This window comes from Dermacentor andersoni, chromosome 3 (genome assembly GCF_023375885.2).
Source record: "Dermacentor andersoni chromosome 3, qqDerAnde1_hic_scaffold, whole genome shotgun sequence".
NCBI lineage: Eukaryota > Metazoa > Arthropoda > Arachnida > Ixodida > Ixodidae > Dermacentor > Dermacentor andersoni.
The window spans coordinates 174,688,564-174,711,081 of NC_092816.1; the positions used below are offsets into that span (position 1 = coordinate 174,688,564).

Below are 22,518 nucleotides of genomic sequence, written 5' to 3' on the forward strand. Positions count from 1 at the left end.
GGAAGGAAGACGCGCTACCTCACTAAGAAGCTATATTATTCTTTCTCTCTGTCACAAAGTTGTCCCTTCGAGGACATAGCTTGTGGCATATACCCAATGACCCAAGTTGTCCGCCAGGCCAGACAGAAGCCAGATGGTTGTTTTGAATGCGTGTGCATATGCAGTCATCCATACGGCCTGCTCGGCAAGGCAGCAGACAGCACATGGCACGCTTACTCTACTGCCATAAACGGCCACAAATGTACAAACCGCAAAGTGGGCCAGAGCGATTATGAGAGAAAAACTAAAAGGTTGGCCTGAACTACCATGTTATCGCTTGCTACTCAGTGTTAGTGAAGAAAGAGTGAAAGAAGGTTACCGCTTAGAAAAAAAAACAATATTCATAAGGCGAACATTGCTGCGAAATATGATTACTGGTGCTTATTTATGCTTCCATCAAATACAGTAGCTGATTGTAGGACTGACTGGGGTAAAACGGGGTCGTTCTGTGAATCTGCTTTCCTTTCTTAGATCAAGGGGTGTCTTTGCAGACAGTATGACAGCAATAGTATATAGCCTATATTTCATAAGACTGCACCCGCTTTAAGAAAAATTACTATGGCTCTGAACAGGAAGTATCAGTTTCATACAAATAGTGAATGCCAATTGCCAAGTAGCGTGCTGACGGGAAAAAAGCAATCAAAAGAAAAAAAGGACACCATGCAATGTGAAAATTTATGAGTGACACTGATTTTACATATTATACAAAATATACCTTATACAGGATAGTGAGAATACCTTGAGAGTCGTCTTCGCAATGTCATAACACGATGGTCCCAAATTGCGCGTCATTTTATTTAAATAGCATAGTGCTTATGTATATTAAACTTTCCAATAAAAAGTATGGAAACAAAATATGTAATTATTCTTGTTTTATTAATAATTTGAGGGGCATGCTTCAGGATGACTATTTACCATGCATTGGGGCCACAGTAAAGATCCCCTGGTGGTCAAATTAGTACGAAGTTCTCTCCGAAGGCGTGGCTCATAATGGAATTATCGTTTTCTCACGTTAAACCCCACGATATTCTGTAAAAGAAGGATAACTATTGCTACATATAAAAAAGGAGAACTTTTCATTCCTCGGGACACACTGACTGAATTAGGCACACTTCTGACTGTGTTGACAGCTAAAATAATTTTGCCGTCTTACTCTTAGGTCCGCAGTATCTTTGCGCACTATCGTTAGACGAAAAGTGTGTTGAGTTATATGAATACAATCTTCGAAAACGTACTTCCTCTAAACACATGGCGAAATCTTTTAGGACTAATTGAAGCATTTGTAGTTTTCGACAAAAAGCAAGAATATGAGCACAGAAAACGTATTTTGTATGCAGATCTAAATATGCATGCATAGAAGCTAATATGCATATATTGAACATTGAAATTGTCTGCCTTAAAGGTATATTTGGATCTTTCACTCGTGAAGATAAGTATATATCTTTAGCAGCCAATACAATAAATAATGTAGAATTTTAAAGAAATTCATACCCTTTGAACCAAGGGAGGAAGACGAAGTGATTCTTGCAGAGATCACCATACCGTACCATACCACTGTTCCTTCGCGCTGCAGTACTTTCGGCTTTTTCCCGTGTTTTACTGGGAGAGGCAGCTCCCATGCCCACGGCAATGGAAGTGGAGTCGGCAGAATGCGGACGCGACATGACATGACGAAGAGAAATTGGCCTCCTAGTCACGCTGAAAGTGAGGCCACTGTGGTGTACTCCTGCACAAGCGACGACGCCTGAGATGACGAAGGCTTCGAAAGAGTGGCACACCGGAAGGCCAAGAGAAGAAACATCAGCGGACGCTCTTCGTCAAGTAAGTCTACCGTCATGCCACAGCGAAGGCCATCGGCGCACACACTTCTTTTTGTGCCCGACACACCTGCCGGCAACCTCAACCGCCTTAATCGACAAGCGATTTCCGTTTCCCTGAAGGCTCTTGTCCCAGGAGAAATCAAAGAAATCAGAATTAATACTCGAAAGAACGTCCTGGCTATTGATGTCCACAAGCGAAGCGCAATCAATGCTTTGATGGCAGTAAGCTCATGGGCAACATGAATATGCAATACCTCATTCCGCAGGACAACGAAACCGCGGCTGGTGTTGTTTATGATATTGACACATCGATTAGCGACATCGACCTGCCAATTTTAATCAAACTTGCGACAGATGGTGTTGCCTTATTACAAGCTCGGCGCCCTGGCAAGCCAACCTGTGTAAGGCCCATGTTTAAAGGTGACTGCCTACCATCACATGTAAAGGTCGGCCACCTTCGGCATGTGGTACGACCTTTCGTACCCAAACCACTTGAGTGCCGAAGGTGTCAAAGAATTTGACATGCGAGTGCTGTCTGCCGAAATACATTGATATGCCCACGATGTTCCGAACAACACGACACGGACACTTGCCGTGCAACAGAGCTCAGGCGCCCAAACTGTCAAGGCTCGCAGGCTGCAGCCTCAATAGACTGTCCAGGCCTAAAGAAAGAGCAGAAAATCTTGAGAAAAATGGTCAGAGACGGATCGTCACACAGAGATGCTTCTGCAGCGACAAGGCGACATCGCTCCCGGAAACAAGAGTCTACGAAATCCTCTTCCGGTTCAAGGGAAATGTCTCGTCTGGCAACGTCACCTAGTGTTCCATCTGACTCCAGTAAGAGCACGAATGTCAACGAAAAAAGCGGCCACGCTATTCATGCTTCATCAAATGGGGTGTGGCCAGCACTGCCGAAGGCATGCCACGCGCCAGAGCCACAGCGCATGACTCGCCACTTAAAGTCAAATGTCACTACAGTTGACCAAATGCGAGACAAGGATTCACAAGTGATTTCTATGCTGAAATCACTTATGGATGTCATGCGTTTACTACTGACAAACAGTGACACTCCGGCTGCTCGTAGCGCACTGCAAGTACTGGACGCGCTGAATACAGTACTTGAAAGCATCGCATAGCAGCATGGCCCGCCCCTCACTGCCCTTCCACAAGGAAGTCAAGCAAGCATCTCTGCAGCAGTGGAATGCCCGTTGTCTCAAATCGACAATTTCAGATTTTAGACATGTTGTCTTCGAAAACCGTTTTCTCATTCTCGTAATTTGCGAACAGAACATGCAGAATGTTATACGTATTTCTGGCTATGAGGCCTTCATGTCCTCCACCTGTGGTGTTGTGATCAAGGTAATTATATATATTAGATGTGATCTGACATACGTGTTGCAGCCAGTCCCACCTCACGACGACAACCAGTACGTTTGTTTAATTGTGAAAACGAATAAGCTTACGTTCTTACTCTTCGTTATTTACATTGCTCCTTCAAGTGGCTTCACCTCTAAAACGACTGCACGAGGTGCTATCAGCGGCACCGGTCCCTACGGTTCTCACCGGAGATTTTAATGCTCACCATACGCTTTGGGAGAGCTTGAAGATGGACTCCAGGGGGAGGTGACTAGCATCCTTTGCCACATAGCACGGCTTTTACTGTCTCAACGATGGTAGCCCGACATATTTACGCAGGCTTAGATACAGCAGCTGCCTAGACTTGACCCTGCTTTCTTGGCGTTTTGAAAGAAACGTGCAATGGTTTCCAGACATCGAATCACATGGAAGCGAACATATTCCGACGTACCTGAAGATCAAGGGACTATCTAAATACTCCTACACGACCCTACGGCGAATTGATTGGTCGGCGTTTGGATCATACAGGGAGGTATTAGGTCAGCAAAGGAACCATTCAAGTATGCAACACGAAATTCAAAAGGCCATGCCGACGGGCTGAAAGAAGATACAGGACAACTAAATTCATCCATGATCTGGGAGGGCAAGGCGGACGCAGAAGAAGACTCAACGCCGCATCGATGCACTACAGTGCCAAAGATGGAAAGGTTTCTGTGTGTCGTTAGATCCACGTTAGAGATTATCTTAGATATGGAGAACAGTGCGTGGACTTCGCGTGTCACCGCAACAGGGTATTCTTTTCAAATCCCTCGCTTTGCACCAAGGTCGCAGTGAAATTGACGTTGCTGAAGAATTTTGCTCAAGACTTGCCAGCTTGCAGCTCCATCGCGCACTTAAACCATGTGCCAATCCTGGTGCCACGGGATTCCCACATGGATGTAATTTCGGTGGAGGAGCTTGAAGAGGCACTGGCGACTTGCAGGTGCTCTTCAGCACCTGGGCCGGACAGCGTTACCTATGCGGCGCTCGCCAATCTTAGGCAGAAAGCACGACTGATGCTGCTAAACCATTACAACGGGTCTCGGTGCAACGCTTTAGTTCCATGTGAATGGAAATGCAGCCGCTTGGTTCCACTTCTCAAACCTGGTAAATAACAGTTAGATTTGTCATCGTACTACGCCATCGCTCTGGCCAGTTGCATAGGGAAAATAATGGAATGAATGATTTTGAAGCACCTGGAATGGTAGGTGGAAAATTACAAGGTGTACCCAGACGCTATGGCTGGCTTCCGGCATGGGCGCTCATCCATAGATAATGTCATTGATTTGGTCACGTCTGTTCAGCATCAAAAACGTCTGAAAGGACTCATTGCGGCCTTATTCCCTGGTATAAGAGGCGCCTAAGATAATATAGCACATTGTGCCATTATAGATGCTCTGACTGAAGCCGGAATCGGTGGCCGCACGTTTCAGTGGCTGTGCGGTTATTTGACCGACAGGCATTTCTTCGTGATGACCGAGGGTGGCGCCACGACTGAACACCAAACGTTCCATGGAGTACCACAAGGCAGAGTATTGAGCCCGACGCTATTAAACCTAGTTCTCGTTGGCCTAGTCAAATGTTTGCCCAACACAGTTCGAGTATCAATATACGCCGACGACATTTGCATTTGGGCCGGTACGAGCACGGCTCCAAATGGCAGCTAGGTTAACATCACTGTACTTGCGAAAACCGAACTTAGAGCTGTCTTCAGAGAAATGCTGCCGTGTTACATTCACTCGGAAGGCGATGAAGCGTTACTGTGTAAGTGTCGATGGACAAGCAGCTGCAAATGCACGGAAACACCGCTTCTTAGGGGTAGTTATCGACCGCGACCTATCATGGAGCATCCACGTTTCATGCCTAAAGAAGAGGTTAATTGCAATAATACATCTCCTCAAATTTATTGGCGCAAGGTCATGGGGCACATCGGTGAGGTCAATGCTGCAGCTTTATAACGCCTTGTTCCTCGGTTTCGCAAGATACAGCCTTCTTGTGCTTGGTAACACCTCCAAAACAAACCTGGGTGCACTCCAGGGACTACAAGGTCAAGCCCTAAGGACATGTCTCGGTCTTCCGAGGTGTGCGTCTACAGCGGCAACGATTGTCACAGCTCAAGGTCACCCCATATCAATGGACTTGGCAACCGACGCTCTCAGGGCGCATATTCGGCACGTTGCCCGACTACCTTCTCACCCTCTTGCCGCTGTACCTGCAGAAAAGCCACACGCAACTTTCAGTCGTATAATTGTCGCCAATCGTACCTCACTGCCCTCGAACTACGTGCGTGCAGTAAGACGATCCTCACATTTATGGTGCCTGCACAGACCTGAAATACGTCTCAAGATCCCGGGAATCATGAAGAAAGCCAAGATGCCGTCGTTCGCCCTGAAGCAAGCCACATTAGAACTTTTACATGAGATGCGCAGTGGCCACGTACATGTCAACAGCAATGGCTCAGTCACATCTGCAAGTTCAGCTGCGGCTGTGGTGATACCAACAAGATCCGTCAAAATACAGCTGAAACGTCACATGTATCATCAACGACAGCTGCTGAACTGGTAGCCGTGCGTGCGGCTCATTTCCTTCAAGAGAAACCACCCCATGCATGGTCAGTCTTCTGCGATTCCAAGGCAGCCCTACAGAGTGTCGTCGTTGTAATGACGCCGATGAAATTGCCAAGACAGAATGAACGACAAAGGTGGTATGAAGATGACGGCATGACGACAAGGAGATTACCATTATTAAATGATGGTGATGGTATAAAGACCACCGAGTGACAGCGACGCTATAAGGACAATAGGCTAACCACGAGGGTATGACGACAACGGAGTTACGAAGACGGCATGAGGTCAAACGGATGACAAATCTGAATATGATGACAATGGCACGACCGCGACGGCATGGCGAAATAACGACAATCGTATGACATCACTTGATTAAACATGATTGTGCGACAACACCATCGACACAGAATAATTATGAAGGAGGAACGATGTCGAGGAATTGGCGAGGGTGGTATGACTGGAATGAGGTGACTTTGCTGAATGGCGACGACGGTAAAATGATGGCATGACGATGAACGTGTGGCAACGACAACATGGAGACAGTCGTGTGGTCAAGCTAGAAGGATGACGATGGACAACCGCAATGGCATCACGACCACTACATGAGAACAAATGCCGACGACTGCAGATACCGACGACTGTAGAAGGACGACGCAATGATATCAGTAGGTTGACAATGGTATGGCAATTCCGTTTACGTGAAGATGACGGTGTGACGAGAGCTGGATGGCGAAGTTAGAATGACGACGATGGATAGACCGCGAAGGCATTGCGTCGACGGTATGATAAGGAAGGCTTGACAGCGTATTGATGACCATAGCATCCAAATGGTATGAGGAGAATGGCATGATAACTAGTATACCACAAAAATGGCGCGATGACAACTGTATCACAAAGTATTTATAACTACGATGGCGAGAAGACTGGTTTAGGAGAGTTGGATTACGAAGCTGGAGTGACGATGATGGCACGACTACGATAGCATGATGATGATGGTGTGATAGCGGATGCATTAAGACTGTCAGACTAAGGCGCTGTGGCGACGATAACTTGACAAATGAGGAATTATCACAAATAAATGAGGACAGCTTGATTGATGTCGGTTAAACGACGAAGGTGGTATGCCGACGACTGTGGGACGAGGGTGGTCTGACGACGACGGAAATAAAGAGATGACAAAACGAATTCGTGACGACAACTCTATCACTAAAACACAATACGGCAAATGTATCGACAAGGGAATCGCAACGAGTGTATGACAACAATGACAGGGCAAAGCCAGGACCACGAAGACTGTATGACCACGATGGTCTGACAAGAGCCGGATGCCGAAGCTGGAGTTGCGGCAACTGAACGATCCCAAGGCCGTCACTACGGCTGTGGGACGAAGAATGAAAGAGGATTGTATGACGACGATGGCGTGACGATGACGAAATGGCGCGATTCAGAAGACAAAGCTGCTGTATAGGAGAAGAACAAGGATCAAGCAGTAGTGGGGCGCTCTAATCGATGTACGACGCGAGTGCAGATCGCGATCCATAGGCAGCGAGACTGTCATTGCCTTGTTACTCTGCTGGTGGTTCGGCTGCCGCTTGCCCTCAATAAATCCCCTTATCAAAGTGGTGGAGGTCCGGGGTACCTTTCAAACCTGGAGCTCCGCAGCCAGAAGTTACCCACCGCTGCTCCGACAACGCTGATGATGCTACCCAGCAAGGCGCGGCACAATATCCGTCGATCATAGTGGCGAGAGCGTTGAGTCAGCGCAATCCCGCTTTCCTAAGCGGCACTGATGAACATGACGTGTAAGAATAACTTTCATTGTGTGAAACAGTGAGCGCGCACAAGTGGGACAACAGGCACAAGTGTCCGAGTGTGCAAAGCTACGAAACTGCGCAACGCCTTGTTCTGCCTAATAGACGTCGCAAACATCTGCTTTCGTAACTTCGCCACTTGGACCTCATTCAAGACTAACTTCCCGGAGGTGTTCGGTCGCCCCGCAGAGCGCGAGCTTCGCTCTGAACAGCGTCTGCGCAGGCCTACACAGCAGCAGGGCGATAGCTCCACGAGCTATATGGAAGACAAATATTTTTAAGGCGCAAATGAGAGACATGGCACAAAAGGAAGGCCATACACAGGACCGGCGCGAGGCGTTCGCGAGGCGTCTTTTGTGAGCGCCTGACCTGTATGTGACCTTTAAGATATTTGTCGAATGTCGAATATGCACCAACTAGGCCTACAAATAGTTCTAAACCATATCGAAGACGTCATTGACTTTTGAAACCACGTGAATCTTTCCATGATTAAGCAGGTCAGGATCAAGCATATCACGAAACACATAGAATACAACTTCTTTCGGATGTTGCGACTAAGGACCAACACACCGTGTCTGAGGGGACGCCGGCTCACCATCCCTGGCCCCGTCGTCTCCAGAGATGGAAATCGCTCACCCGGACGAACTGCCTCCTGTTTCCGAGTTTCGGAAGCAGGAGAACTACGACATATATATATATATATATATATATATATATATATATATATATATATATATATATATATTGTGATGCTCTTACGTGCATAGTGGGCTCACGCCTCAACAAACACTATGCGGGGGCACCGAAGGGTGGTGAACGACGACGATGACGTATGGCTGGCTAGCTGAACATCGACAGGCGCTCAGCTGATCAACGCCATCGCATCTAACTCTACCGGGCTTCAAAGTAACGCCTTTTGTGGGCGTAACAGAGTGGTGGAGGTGGTGGGTACGACACAACGTACCACGGAGTCGCAACATCAAGAACTTCGCCGGAGCCGTCGTCTTGTCGGTCTTTTACCAACGACCTTCCCTATGGCTCAGGACGGAGGTGGACAAGTGCCAGCTCTAGTTTCACCTGCTCAAAGGTCAGCGCCAGCTGGACCTTTGCAGCACTACATGGAGCCACGCTCGTTCGCGGGAAAAGAGGGCGAAGACGTCGACGAGTGGCTGACGCACTACGCAAGGCTGAACCGCTACAACCGTTGGGATTCTGTCACTCAGCTTGAATATATCGTACTCTTTCTGAGTGAGACAGCGCTGATGTGGTATGAAAACCACGAAGACTCGCTAACAACGTGGGAGCGCTTCGTTGAGGAAATTAAGAAGTGTTTTGGCGACTCCTGCGCCAAACAGAAACGCGCCGAGAGAACACTAGCTCAAAGAGCTCAAGCTCCTGGAGAAACATGCACTATATACATCGAGGAAATCCTCAAGCTGTGCAAAATCGTGAATTCGCAGATGTCTGAGGAAGACCGTGTCGGACATCTCCTCAAAGGAATTGCAGATGATGTATACAATTTCCTCATAAGCCGGGAACACGTTGATTCCGTCTCAGATGTCGTGCGTCATTGCCGTACGTTTGAGACGTTGAAAACACGTCGCATTGTGCCTAAATTTGGACGCCTGGCGAATGTGACAACCGTTGCCAGCGTCGATGAGAGCCCGTCTGCCGATCTTTCGTCTACCATACGGCAGATCGTGCCTGAAGAACTGCTGCGGCACCAGGAACTTGCACGCGGTATCATACGACAACCTGATACTTATTACCCGCAACACATGGCGCCTGCCGCACCCTGCGCTTCCTGGCAACCGGCGGTATGTGTCACAGACGTCAACCACAGAGGAGCTCCATGGCCACGTGAGGGCACATTTACGCCCGAACACCGACCTGCAGAACACCCTCGCCCCAGCAGGTTTGCACGGAGACCGACCGTTCCTCCTGTGCAGCAGGCTCAGCCGCTTCGCTCTGCTACACGACCCCCCACGGCTGAGCGCTTCGAAGGGCAGTTCATCGATCGTCGTTCGCCTGTGTGTTATAGCTGTGGCGACTTGGGTCACATTGCCAGGTACTGCAATCGCCGCCAACCACCGAGGTTCGACCGATCGACGCTGTCTAGGCGGTACCACGCTCCTCTGGGCGAAACATATTCGCCCTCGCACACATATTTAGGAAGCTTGCCTCCCCAGCACCCTGAGCCGCCGCGGAATCGTTCTCCAGCATCCGATCGCAGCTTGACACCACCACCCGCTCCTCGAGTAAGGCGATCGCCCTCTCCGCGGCGTCGATACCCGTCGCCACCTCCGGAAAACTAGCCAGCGCGGCCGTTGGAGGTGAGGTCGCTGGACAATCTTCGATGTCGACAGAGATACCTCAAACCATTTGTATGTTTAAGAATAAGGTTTCTGTATTAATTGAGGGGGTTTCATCCATGGCCTTAGTAGACAGGGGAGCAACCGTTTCAGTGATGAGTCTTGCGTTCAAAAGTTTCCTAGGACAAAAAGTGATGTTTCGCTGGGACCGTGCCGATACGTTTCGTGGAGTGATTAGGGAGTTGTTGTATCCTGTGGGCGTGTGTAATGTAGACGTTACCTTGGGTGGTCAAATATTTAACGCGGAGTTCACTGTTCTACCTCATTCTACGCATGACGTAATCCTGGGCATTGATTTTTTGAAACTGTGTGGTGCCACCGTTGACTGCAAAACAGTTGAAATCAGTGTAGGTACGAGCTTTTCTGCTGCGTTTATGGAAGGCCCACCGTATCTTGAAAGTGTACTTTGGGTATCCCGGGATACAGTTGTGCCTTCGTTATCCGCAACGTGTGTTTCAGTTGCCTGTTCCCCTACCACCGACGGAACGTTTGACGCTACCGTGGAGCCCGTTCATCTGAGTTGCATCAAGAGGAATGTACTGATACCGTATTGCACGCTGTCAGTTGTTCAGGGACGCACTAATTTATGGGCCGTAAACTGTTCGAGTGAACCTACAATACTGCCACAGGGTCTGAAACTTGCTGCCAACCATGAAGATCAAGTGCTATCGCTTGCCATTCTTACAGAGGCCCTTGATTCTGCGGATGAGCGCCATTTCGTTATGCGGCGCACTCCTCATTTCTGACTATGGTAAACAAGTCACTCAGCACTAAGCAGCGTCACGAAGTGGCGAATAACCTGCTAAAACATGCCCGACTGTTTGACATTTTTCAGCAAGAGGGGCCACCATTGTTTCCTCCTTCTCGTATACACCATCGCATAGATACGGGATCTGCCCAACCGTTGCGACAGAAACCATACAGAGTCTCACCATCAGAGCGCAAGGTGATCAATGACCAAGTCCACGAAATGCTAAATAAGAATGTAATCCAAGAATCCTGTAGTCCGTGGGCAGCGCCAGTTATTCTGGTTAGAAAGAAAGATGGTACATGGCGATTTTGTGTTGATTACCGCCGCCTCAACACCATCACTAAAAAGGACGTATATCCTCTTCCGCGTTGATGATGCTATCGACTGCCTCTCATCAGCGTCTTACTTTTCGTCTTTTGTCTTTCATTCCCTGTTGAATTGAGGTCGGGGTACCGGCAGATTTCTATGCACAAGGCAGACAAGGAGAAAACGGCATTTGTAACACCAGATGGACTTTTTGAATTTAATGTGATGCCGTTCGGGCTCTGTAATGCGCCTGCAACTTTCGAGCGCTTCATGGACAACATCCTGCGTGGTTTGAAGTGGGAAGTATGCATGTGCTATCTAGACGATGTAGTGATTTTCGGGCGCACATTTAGTGAGCACAACGCACGTCTCGATCTTGTGTTAGATTGCTTGGACAAAGCGGGTTTGGTGCTCAACTCGAAGAAGTGTCATTTTGGAGAGCGCCAAACACTCGTTCTGGGACACCTAGTGGATAAGGACGGTATACGACCTGATCCAGCGAAGACTGCTACGGTGGAAGCCTTCAAGCAACCTCGCCATGTAAAAGAGCTACGCAGTTTCCTAGGGCTTTGCTCGTACTTCTGCCGGTTTATTCGTGGATTTGCCAACATCGCGTATCCGCTGACATGCCTCCTCCAGAGGGGCGTTCCCTTTGAATGGACTCCTGAATTTGAAGCTAGTTTTCGTGAGCTGAAGTCTCGTCTGACGTCACATCCCATTCTCCGACACTTCGACCATGCGGCTCCCACAGAAGTTCATACGGACGCTAGCGGTATCGGCATCGGCGCTGTCCTTGTTCAACGCGTCGACACCAAAGAACACGTCGTCGCCTATGCGAGTTGCTCTTTAAGTAAGTCCGAGCATAACTACACCGTTACAGAGCAAGAATGTCTTGCAGTTATTTTCGCAGTACAGCGCTTCCGGTCGTACCTGTACGGGCGCCCCTTCACTGTGGTGACAGACCAGCATTATCTATGCTGGCTACTTAATCTCCGTGATCCGTCGGGCCGGCTTGCGCGTTGGACACTTCGTTTACAGGAATATAACTTTACCGTGTCTTATAAAAGCGGCCGCCGTCACGTCGACGCTGACTGCCTCTCGCGCATGCCGCTTCCAACGACGGAGTGCGACGCGGACAACTTCGACTGCTATATCGCATCACTGGAGCCGGGATTTCCTGATTTAAATACCTTCAAGGTCGAGCAACAAAAAGACAGAACTTTAGAACCACTGCTCGTTACTACAAGGCAATCAGCACCATCCACTCGTTTCTGCGTTCGTGATGGGGTTCTTTACAAAAAGAACTATTCTGCTACAGGCCCACGATATCTTCTGGTGGTCCCGGAGAGCCTCCGTGTCTCCGTCTTGCGCGCTATGCATGACGATACAACATCTGGTCATTTGGGTTCTGCGCGAACTCTCTACCGCCTTCAAGAAAGGTTCTACTGGCCTAAAATGCGCCAGACGACCGCCCAGTGTGTGTCCAGCTGCAGCGAGTGTCAACGTTACAAGCGACTGATGAGTGCTCCTCCTGGTCAACTCCATCCAGTGCCACCCCCCAGCACTCCCTTTGAGCAAGTTGGCATCGAACTCCTCGGTCCTTTCCCGCGCTCATCCGACAGGAATCGCTGGATTATCGTGTTTGCCGACCACTTGACACGCTACTGTGAGACAGCGGCAATACCATCGGCTGCTGCAACCGAAGTGTGTATTTTTCTGCTGCGTTTTGTTATTCTCCGACATGGACCTGCCAGAGTCATCATCAGTGATCGTGGGCGGCAGTTCACTGCAGACGTGGTCGAAGAGATGCTTCGTTTATGTGCTTCAAGGTTTCGACATTTCACCCCGTATCATCCCCAAACAAATGGCCATACGAAACGCACGAACAGAACCCTTACTAACATGCTGTCGATGTATGTCGCGTCAGATCATAAGAACTGGGACAGCGTGCTACCCTTCATTACGTACGCATTTAACACCTCAAAGAATGAAGTTACGGGCTACAGTCCCTTCTTTCTTCTTTACGCTCGTCCGCCTCGTTATACACTAGACACTATCCTCCCGTTCTCCAGCCACGATAATCTTTGTATATCAGAGACAGTCTGTCTTGCTGAAGAAGCCCGACGACTTGCTTCTTTACGCGCTCTTGTTTCAGAAGACCGCTCGAAGGCACGCTGCGACCGCCGACGCCGATACGTGATATGTGACCCTTGTGATTTAGTGTTGCTCTGGAAACCAACCAGGAAACGTGGATTGTGTGAAAAACTGCTGGCCCACTATGATGGACCCTATGTTATTACTGAGCGTATCAGCGAATTAACCTACCGCATAGCACGTCTCACATCAAATGGCCGACGGTCAGCAAAGACTGAACTTTCGCATGTCGCTCGTTTAAAGCCCTTTGTTTCTCGACAGCCTGTTTGACTTGCCCGGCGGGCTTCGTCTGCGCGGAGGGAAATGTGACGCTCTTACGTGCATAGTGGGATCACGCCTCAACAAACAGTATGCGGGGGCACCGAAGGGTGGTGAACGAGGAAGTTGACGTGTGGCTGGCTAGCTGAAGATCGACAGGCGCTCAGCTGATCAAGGCCATCGCATGTAACTCTACCCGGCTTCAAAGTAACGCCTTTTGTGGGCGTAACAATATATATATATCACAGAAATTGCAACCTTTGTCGGCTTGTTCTCCTATTGTTTTTCACTTCTCCCGCAATTTAGGATCAATCATAGCAGTACTTACGGAGCTCCTCCCGGGCCCAGCTACCTTTATCACTGGATATCTGCCTTTCAGGTCGCCTTTGCAATACTTCACCGTCTACTTAATTCGTCACCCGTGCTACGCCAGTATATTCCTGCTGCACCAACCGAAATGTATACAGATGCTAATAGTGTCGGTCTTGGTGCAGTTATCGCGCCACGCAAGGCCGGATTCCCTGTGTATGTTGTGGTCTTGCAAGCTGGGTCCTCATCATCTGACAAGCGAATGACACGGCCACGGAAAAGGAGTGCGTCGCAATTATATTGGCCTTACGAAAACTTCAACCTTATTTGTACCAAAGGCCTTTCGGTATTGCAAGCAACCGTTATCCCCTCTGCTGGTTGGCTTCCCTAAAAGATTCCTCGCGTCGCCTCCGCCGTTGGGCTCTTCGTATACCATAACTCGACATCCACGCCGTTTACCGATCCGGGTGCAAACACTCTGACAAGGATGCGCTCTTTCGATTCCCTGTGGAATCTGATGAAGGCCCACCTTGAGTGGTTGACGTTTCCCTGGACACTCTCACCATTGCAGAAATGCCATCGTAACGACACAATAACCCCTGTATAGCCTCCCTCTTGAAAGTTCTCTGCGCATCTTCACCGGCCGGACAACCCCGGGCCCTTCGCTACAAAGCAATGCATTTCACAATTCGCGATGTAGTTTTATGCCGCCACAGCTATCCGAACGACGGGTGCAAATGGCTGCTAGTCGCATCCCATCACTTCCGATTTAATATGTGTGCACACGTTCATGCTTAACCGCGACATGCCCACGCTGGTGGGCTGAAAACATTTCAGTGGCACCACCAACTCTGCGGCTTGTGTGCGATGTACATAATTATGCATATATATATTCGAGCCTATTCCCAATGTCAAAAACGGAGAACGGTTCACCATAAATCCGGTCAGGCGCAGCCTTTACGTTGTCCTGCCCGCCCTTTTGAACGTACTGGTATCGACCTTTATGGAACTCCTCTGTGCTCTGTTGCTGGCAATCGCTGAATGATTGTCCTGGTGGGCGTTCTCACGCGATCCGCCGAAATAGCTCTACTCATTCAGGCTGGTGCTCTTGATGTCGCTTCCTTGATATTTCACCATTTTTTTCTCCGTCATGGCGCACCACGGGAAGAGACAAAGGCCCTGGGTTTTGTCCAGCGCCATAAAAGAGATCCTCCGTTCACGACGTTTTTTATCAACGCACGCCTACTGCCTACCAAACTCAACCCAATGGCCTCATGGAACATTTCAACCACACCATGGGAGACATGCTTGCGATGTACATGCATCCTGACTATTCCAATTGGGACATCGTTTTTTTCTGCGGAACTTATGTATGTAACACCGTGGCGCACCGTACGATTGGTTTTCAATCAAATTTTCGTTTATATATCCGTGAACCACCCTACACGAGTGACACGATTTTGCCGTACCACCCACGCGCCTCGGAATTCATTCCTCTATTCGACGTTGAACAGTACGCGGAAGAATGTCGTCAGCTGTCCCGCTCATTTACGCCCGACAGCCAAGCCCTCTACAAAGATCGCTGCGAGAGCAAAAAGCATCTACAGAGTTTTGCCCCTGAATTCGTCGTGTGGCTCAGACTACAATTCCACATTCCTGGCCTCACGCACAGGTTTTCTGCCATGTATCACGGGCCATACCAAGTCATCGAGTGCCGGTGTACCGTCACTTATGTCATCCACCCGGTGCATCTGTCCTAGGAAAAGCGCCGTCTTGCTCGCTACACGATCCACGTCCACCGCCTAAAGCTACTTCATGACCCTCTCATCATTTCATCCACTTGAGTCGCCAGGATGGCTCCCCTTCACCGCCGGGGCAATGAAGAGCGGGTAGCAAGCAGGAGTGGGGCGCTGACTCCAATGTAGGGCACGAACTCATATCGCGAGCTATTTGCGCCGAGACCGTGTTTGTCTTGTTACTGTGCTGGTAGTTTGCCGGCCGCTCTCCGTCAATCAATCTATTTAGCAATGGAACCAAGACAATTTAACGACTACGACAGCTTCATGATCACGAGAGCATACCTAATGTTCCACGCTATCAGGCGTTTAGACCCGCTGGGTCAGCGTGGAAGGCGTCACAACGACGGCATGAGGACACTCAGATGACGAAGCTGGATCGATGATCGTGTAATGACCACGACAACGTAACGACTATTAGTAATTATCTAGTGAACTAAGCTGCAAGACAACTTGGGCCGCTCTGTCGGCGTAAGATGCTAGCAGCTACCTACCTAGCTAGCTAGCTAGCTAGCTAGCTAGATAGATAGATAGATAGATAGATAGATAGATAGATAGATAGATAGATAGATAGATAGATAGATAGATAGATAGATAGATAGATAGATAGATAGATAGATACATAGATAGATAGATAGATAGATAGATAGATAGATAGATAGATAGATAGATAGATAGAGAAATATTAACAAAACAATTTAAGTAGGCCAAGGACGCTAATCGCATTAGAACAAGGCAATAAGCTGTTACACTATGTTACCTATGATGAGCTACAAGTTCACAGATAGCGAATTGTGCGTGGTACCTTACATATTTTGTATAAAAGTAAACTATGAAGTAAAACATAAATACGCACTATAGATACTACAAAATAAACAGATAAGTGTATAGAGAGATACAGGCAAAAAAGATAATAAAGAACTAAACGTTGGAAATGACTTAACTGCCAAGTGTGTTCTTGTTGCACAGGGAAGCCATGTTCCTTGAAAAAGCGTGGCAGTAGCGGGTAGCTGTACGTAGGGCTGAAAAATTCCCTGATATATAACGCGTAAAGATCTTCATTTAAATGTGAAGAGAGGCAATGCGCGCATTGGGTTCTCGCGCGGTGTATCTTGCATAGCCACCTCGACAGCTGCCACAGGCCTCGGCTGCCAGCGCAATCTCTGGCCAATGGCGTGCGAGTGCCGGATTAGACTTTCTTTTGCTGGCGAGTGCACCGAATAGTACCTCTGATGCAAAACTCAATTTTCACAGTTCCGCGAATTCTATCTTGTCTCCTGAGTTGGACATTTTCATTCTTTGTCGTCTCTTCATTAAGTGCTTTGTTACGCGAGAGAGCTTGTCTACTGGTTGATTTGGTGCCTTGCCTCCTACTTCAATTGCTGAATCTGATGCCAGCCTAGTTACGGGTTCATTAATTATCTCTATGTCATCATCATCTTTCTGTTCTTTGCAATTTCTTTGCAAGTGCCAGCCAGTATTTGTCTGCCTTAACCCTTACTGCCTCTAGGTTAACCTGTTTCTCCTTGAACAATTTTTACCTTTTTCTCTTCAAATTGCGGTGAATCCTAGCCTTCACTAATCTGTGATAACTGCATATTAGCCCAGCTATCAGTTCTACATCTTGCACTATGCTGGGATGAACAGAATGTATGAAGTCATTTTCATTTCTTCTTTCACCAGTGTAGGGCTTTTCAAGGTCCACTTCCTTTTTGCGAATTCTACCAGCATCTCTTCTCTAGCGTTCCTAGAATCAAAGCCGTAATTGCCAATTGCTAGTTCACCAGCCTGCTTTTCCCCCACTTTTGCATTGAAGTCGCCCATCACTACAGTATACAGAGTTTGCACTTTGCTCCTGGGCAATTCAACATTTTCCTAAAACTTTTACGTTTCTTCATCATTGTGACAGGAGGTTCGGAGATAGGTTTGTACTACCTTTATTATATACCTCTTATTCAGCTTCATTACTACTCCTACCCTCTCATTATTGCTTTAAAATTCCTGAATATTGCCCGCTACGTCCGTATTGCTTAGGAATCCTACTCCGAACTGCTCCTTATCTGGTAACGCTATATAGCAGAAGATGTGGCCATTTCTGAGCACTGTATAAGCCTCACCAGTTCTTCTAACCTGACTAAGGCCAATGGTATCCCAAACAATGCCTGATAGTTCCTTGGAAGCGGCCTTGCTCTATGCTGGGAAAGCAATTATAAGAAGCCTCCTTTAAGCTACAGCGAATGCGTCTGCGATCAGTAAGGCATTTTTCGTACACTTCGCGCGGGAAAGCTATTGACGTCCGTTTTGCCGCCGCACTTGCAATACTTGCAATTTAGCAGTTGGGAATAGATGCTCGTGATCTACGGGAGTACAAGCGGAAACACGTGAAGACGAATTTAAGTGAGAGTGTAGAAGAAATAAATGTACGCAAAGTGCAGCTTTTTCTACTTGATAAAATCTGTATGTGAACATTGCAACTGGCGTCACTATGTCATTTTTGTTCCATGTGTTTGCGTGATAGGGCAAACCTTTTCCTCACTTTTGTATCTTACTTTTGAACGACAATCTTTCTATTTTTGTGGGGAGGGAGGGGGGTTCTCACTATAACGCCAGCGCAAGGCATGGCAGTAGAGTCATTCTAAGCAAATTTCGTATATCTCAAATACCTGAAAAGATGCTTGAATAATCCGCGGCATACGGGTTTTGCTGAACGCGGCAGGTGGCACAACATAGTATTTCTAAATGGCTCTAACATTGGGGTTTCGGTGCCTCTCCTACTCATGCGGCCATGAAGGCGGCTTGATACACAATATATTTTCGCGAAATGGAAAAGCACTTAAAAGCAGTGCGGAAAAAAAGATAGTAATAGAAAGAAGTGTTTCAGCGCTTACTGTGAATTCACGAGTCGCGTATAGACGGAGCTACACAAAACAGCTTGCGGTCTCGTCTGCTTGCCTCAGGCATCAGAGAAGTCTTTCCGAACCAGACGCACCTAATAATGAAGCGCCGCGCAAGGCTGAGGCGTATTAGCCTCCTTATATTAAGAAATCGGTGTGAACAAAACCATGAGTGCGACTACAAACAGCTATCTACCGACGCACGTTCCCTTTATGTTTCCAATTACTGCAACCAAAGAAACTGCGCAAAGTTGATGCGCAAGGAAATTGGAAGTAAAAAAAAAAGTAATACACAAGACCGATGAGTTGTCGGCAATGTTAACCGTTGTGTGTGCATGTTTGCTGCGATTGGCAACAAAAGTTAAAAAGTCATCAATCTTAAAAAAAAAAGAAAACTATTTGAAGTGCTACAAGGAGACCGCAGATGGCGTCGTATATTTCAGATTCAATTATGACTCCTCGGGTGCGAACCCACACACAAAAAAGGGTGCGTCGTAGCAATGTCGATATGTGGCCATTCTCAAAGAGAAATAACTAAGAGCCTTAAAATGACTCAAGTGCCCGTCGCAAGAATAGTTGAGGGTTTTCGTGAGGAACATCGTATTGGTGACGCCCCTCGGAATCCGAATTGCAAAACAAGCGAAACCGAGGACTGACTTCTTGCTGCCGCGGCCTGCAATGCGCCCTTGATGACCGCGGTTCAACTGAGAAAGGCCGTATGTCTACAGTGTGAGCAATGACACGGTGCGCAGACGACATCGGGAAGCTGGTGTGGGAAATTGAGCGGCTGCCCAGAAGACGAAAATGTCTGCGGCTTCTACTTTGAAAAGGCTGCAGTTGACCCGCGATCATCTCCGGTGGACCAATGGCGATTGGCACGATGTAGTTTTCAAGACAAGTCGTCGATTTGCACAAAATGGAGCCAGAAGCCCAAAGCGTACCGGCCAGCCCTCAGAAGCTACTTAGAAATTTGTATTCTTAGTTTGATAGCACTGTGATGTTTAAAAAAAGACTATTAACGACCAGAAGTGCAGTGCGACAATCTCATCGTTATTAATTATTATTAATTATTATTTCTGACAGTGTTGCGCGTGTAGGAAATCCCATACTGTCGTTAGCGAACTAGAGGGATGTAGCTGCTAAGGAGTTCTGAGCAAGCTACTCGAAACGATGCCATTCCGGTGCATGTAAAGTGGTTAAAGGCACACCGGCGTGACGTCAATCCTTAACCTATCTTAGCCAAGCCACTTTTTCTCCTCTTTCGTCTATCGCTGATAAAAACCTGCCTTTGCTCTTGTTTCCACAACTTTGTACACAGGATTTTATCATGGTAATAGTATAATACGATATAATTGCGTGATAAGGTAATATGATATGATTGTGGGCGCATGTCGCCGCGTGGGGACACGTGGAGTTCGGCAACCCTTTGAATGCGCGTTGATGAATCGAAGAAATAAAGCAAACATATTGCATTTTGTTTGATTAAGCAATAACACTTTGCTTCGTAACAAAACAAAGCAAGTGTTCTTAATGATCTGACTAGTGCCCTGAAAAATGCATTTTACTTTTATAGCTTAGCTCGGCAGTAAACTATCGAGGTCGAGTAGTCTAAACTGTATCAACATTTAGGGAGTCCCAACTAAAGACGGCCTCCATCCCCTCAGTCGGATAAAGGGCCGCTTCTCTGCTGAAGCCTGCATCGAAATCGTTGATAACGAACTTCTCCCTCACCTCCTGGACTCGTCCTTAAGGATGGAGTACCTATGGCAAGTGAAACAGCACGCGGTGTGAAAGAGCACCTGCAAGAACATCGTATTATGACATGGCCCTGGCCAACCCAGATACCAGATGTGAACATATTTGCAAACCTTTGTGGAGTCCTAAAATCTAGTCTTTCAGAAATGAGCCACGACAGTGCATCACCCGACGAATTCAGGAAAGTAGCGGAAGACAAGAAATTCTCAGGGGTGACATGGATCTGGTACGCGCAGTGTATGCGCCCTTGCCTATGCCCATCAAAGGCGTTGATCAATCGGCGCGGCATTTCAAACTTATTGACGTCACACTCGCCTTTCGCGAAATTTGGTTTTTTGAGCTGATAAACGCAGGATGTACCAGAAAAACTTAGAGTCGTCAATAAAACAAGTCGTAGCTTCACTTTCCAAGGCTGTACACGATAGTTTCCTACTGAACAATAGGTATTTTTACCGCATGGTCTCTGGCGGTTAGTTCCACCTAAAGTAGGTGCCAACATTGACAGCAGTGCATGCTGTTGAGCGCAAACTGGGAATGAAAAAAGATGTGTAAATGTTCGTGACGTTTATATCTGCCGTTGCGCGCATTTCAGGCACCTTTACCAAAAGAATGCCTTTTGTCCTCAAAGGAACAACGTGGCAGACGACGCTTACGCAAGCGCTGCTTTGTGCGCCTGCGCGTAATACTGCCGGTCTCGCAGATTATCGCCGTTGTAAGGCGCTGATACTGCGTGCGGTCGACGCTCGCGCGATATAGTTAAAAATGAGGCAGGCTGTGCATTCGTTCATGTTTTCCCAGAAATGGGCGATCATTGTACTGCAACCCTTTCAATTAAATCAGGTATGAAATGGCCTTAATGGGAACCTAAGTATATAGAAGGCTGTAATGAGGAAGCTTCAGTTTTATTGGTGACCTGGCAACATTTATGGAGGTGTACATTACCGGCTAATATAAACTCACGGTCACGAAAACTGTTTAGTGCTAAAATATGAACTCTTTAGTGAGCATACATTTACCCTTGTGGGCCATCCAAAGCAAGCGACGGCTATCTTGGTTTAAATGCAATCACAACAGATATATTCCGGAAAATAAAGCTCGGAAGTAGTGAATCTGATTTGACTGCTTATTGCAGGATCAGCCGCAAACGATAATTGTGGTATTAATGGTAACCGCGTGCTACGGTACCTGCGTCATCACTTTCAGTCGCTCCTTATTCTCTTAAACTCGTTCTTTATAAAGTTTTGGTCGTTCCGAACTGCGATACGGATCATCTGTATGGAATCCCTTCATCAAAGATCTCGCTACTCATATTGAAGGTGTATAAATTGCTAGCCCATGTTTCACATTCACTTAGTATACCCATCTTTAAAGCGTTTCATTATTGCGAACAGCGTCATTAAGGCGAAGGCCTTAAGTGAATCATATGCCCAATGCCCTTGATAAAAACGGATTGTCTGGGCCAATGGTACAAAAACTGTCATCATCCGGAATGTCTCACAACCCCCTCAGCAAGTAGAAAGTGCAAGGGCTCATTCATCTCGTAATTCCGAGGCAAGAAACACTCAGCATAGTGAAGCGTACAGTGCCTACATTCATTCAGATCACGCGTACAACATACAGAAACGCGGCGTCAAGTTGAGTAGTACAAAAAAAAAGGACACGTGACTTTCTCACTGGCTCCCTGCCCTAAGCAATGACCCCTACCCCGTAAGGTTGAGGCTACAAGCGTTATGCGAAGTCAAGGTAAGAGTGCATTATTTCATTGAAATCATCCATACCACACAGAACTGCCGACGTTTCATCCCCTGTAATGCGAGACGGCGCATTACCGTATGTTCAGCAGGCTTTCGCCTTCACGTTTTAAGGGAGTTTAAGGCCCTGGCGAATTTTATCCCCCATCATATTCCCCACGTAGGAATATAGCACGTCTGGCCTTATCTCAGAAGATTCATTACCGCAGTGCTTAACTTAAGGAACAGTTACTTTCCCATCCTTTACTCAAATCATCTCGTACCGACCGTCGCTAGAAATAGTTTCTTACTCGTTATCGTACGAACCAGCAATTTCGTTTTTTCGTTCTTCAAACGCGTACTGATTGAAACCGCTTGCCCAATTGCATTGGGCCGATTACTAATGCGATAGAAGGTACCTAAACAAGGATAAACTGTATCTGAAAGGCTGGCCAACTTTCGATTCACAGGCGGGTTCACCATTCTTACCATAATTGGCTTGTCCAAGCAAAAAAGTAATAGAAACAACATTATTGGAGTTAAAATTGTTCTCGTGCTACT

The 22,518-nt window shown here is 47.5% G+C and overlaps 2 long non-coding RNA genes across 2 annotated transcripts in view; both read left to right on the forward strand.

Moving 5' to 3' along the window:
- The window catches only part of LOC140216476 (uncharacterized), a 304,566-nt gene that overhangs the window by 30,228 nt on the left and 251,820 nt on the right, over positions 1-22,518 (forward strand). The gene's annotated exons all lie outside the window — the stretch shown is intronic.
- LOC129383073 (uncharacterized) overlaps positions 1-22,518 on the forward strand; it is a 32,865-nt gene that overhangs the window by 8,745 nt on the left and 1,602 nt on the right. The window lies entirely within an intron of this gene.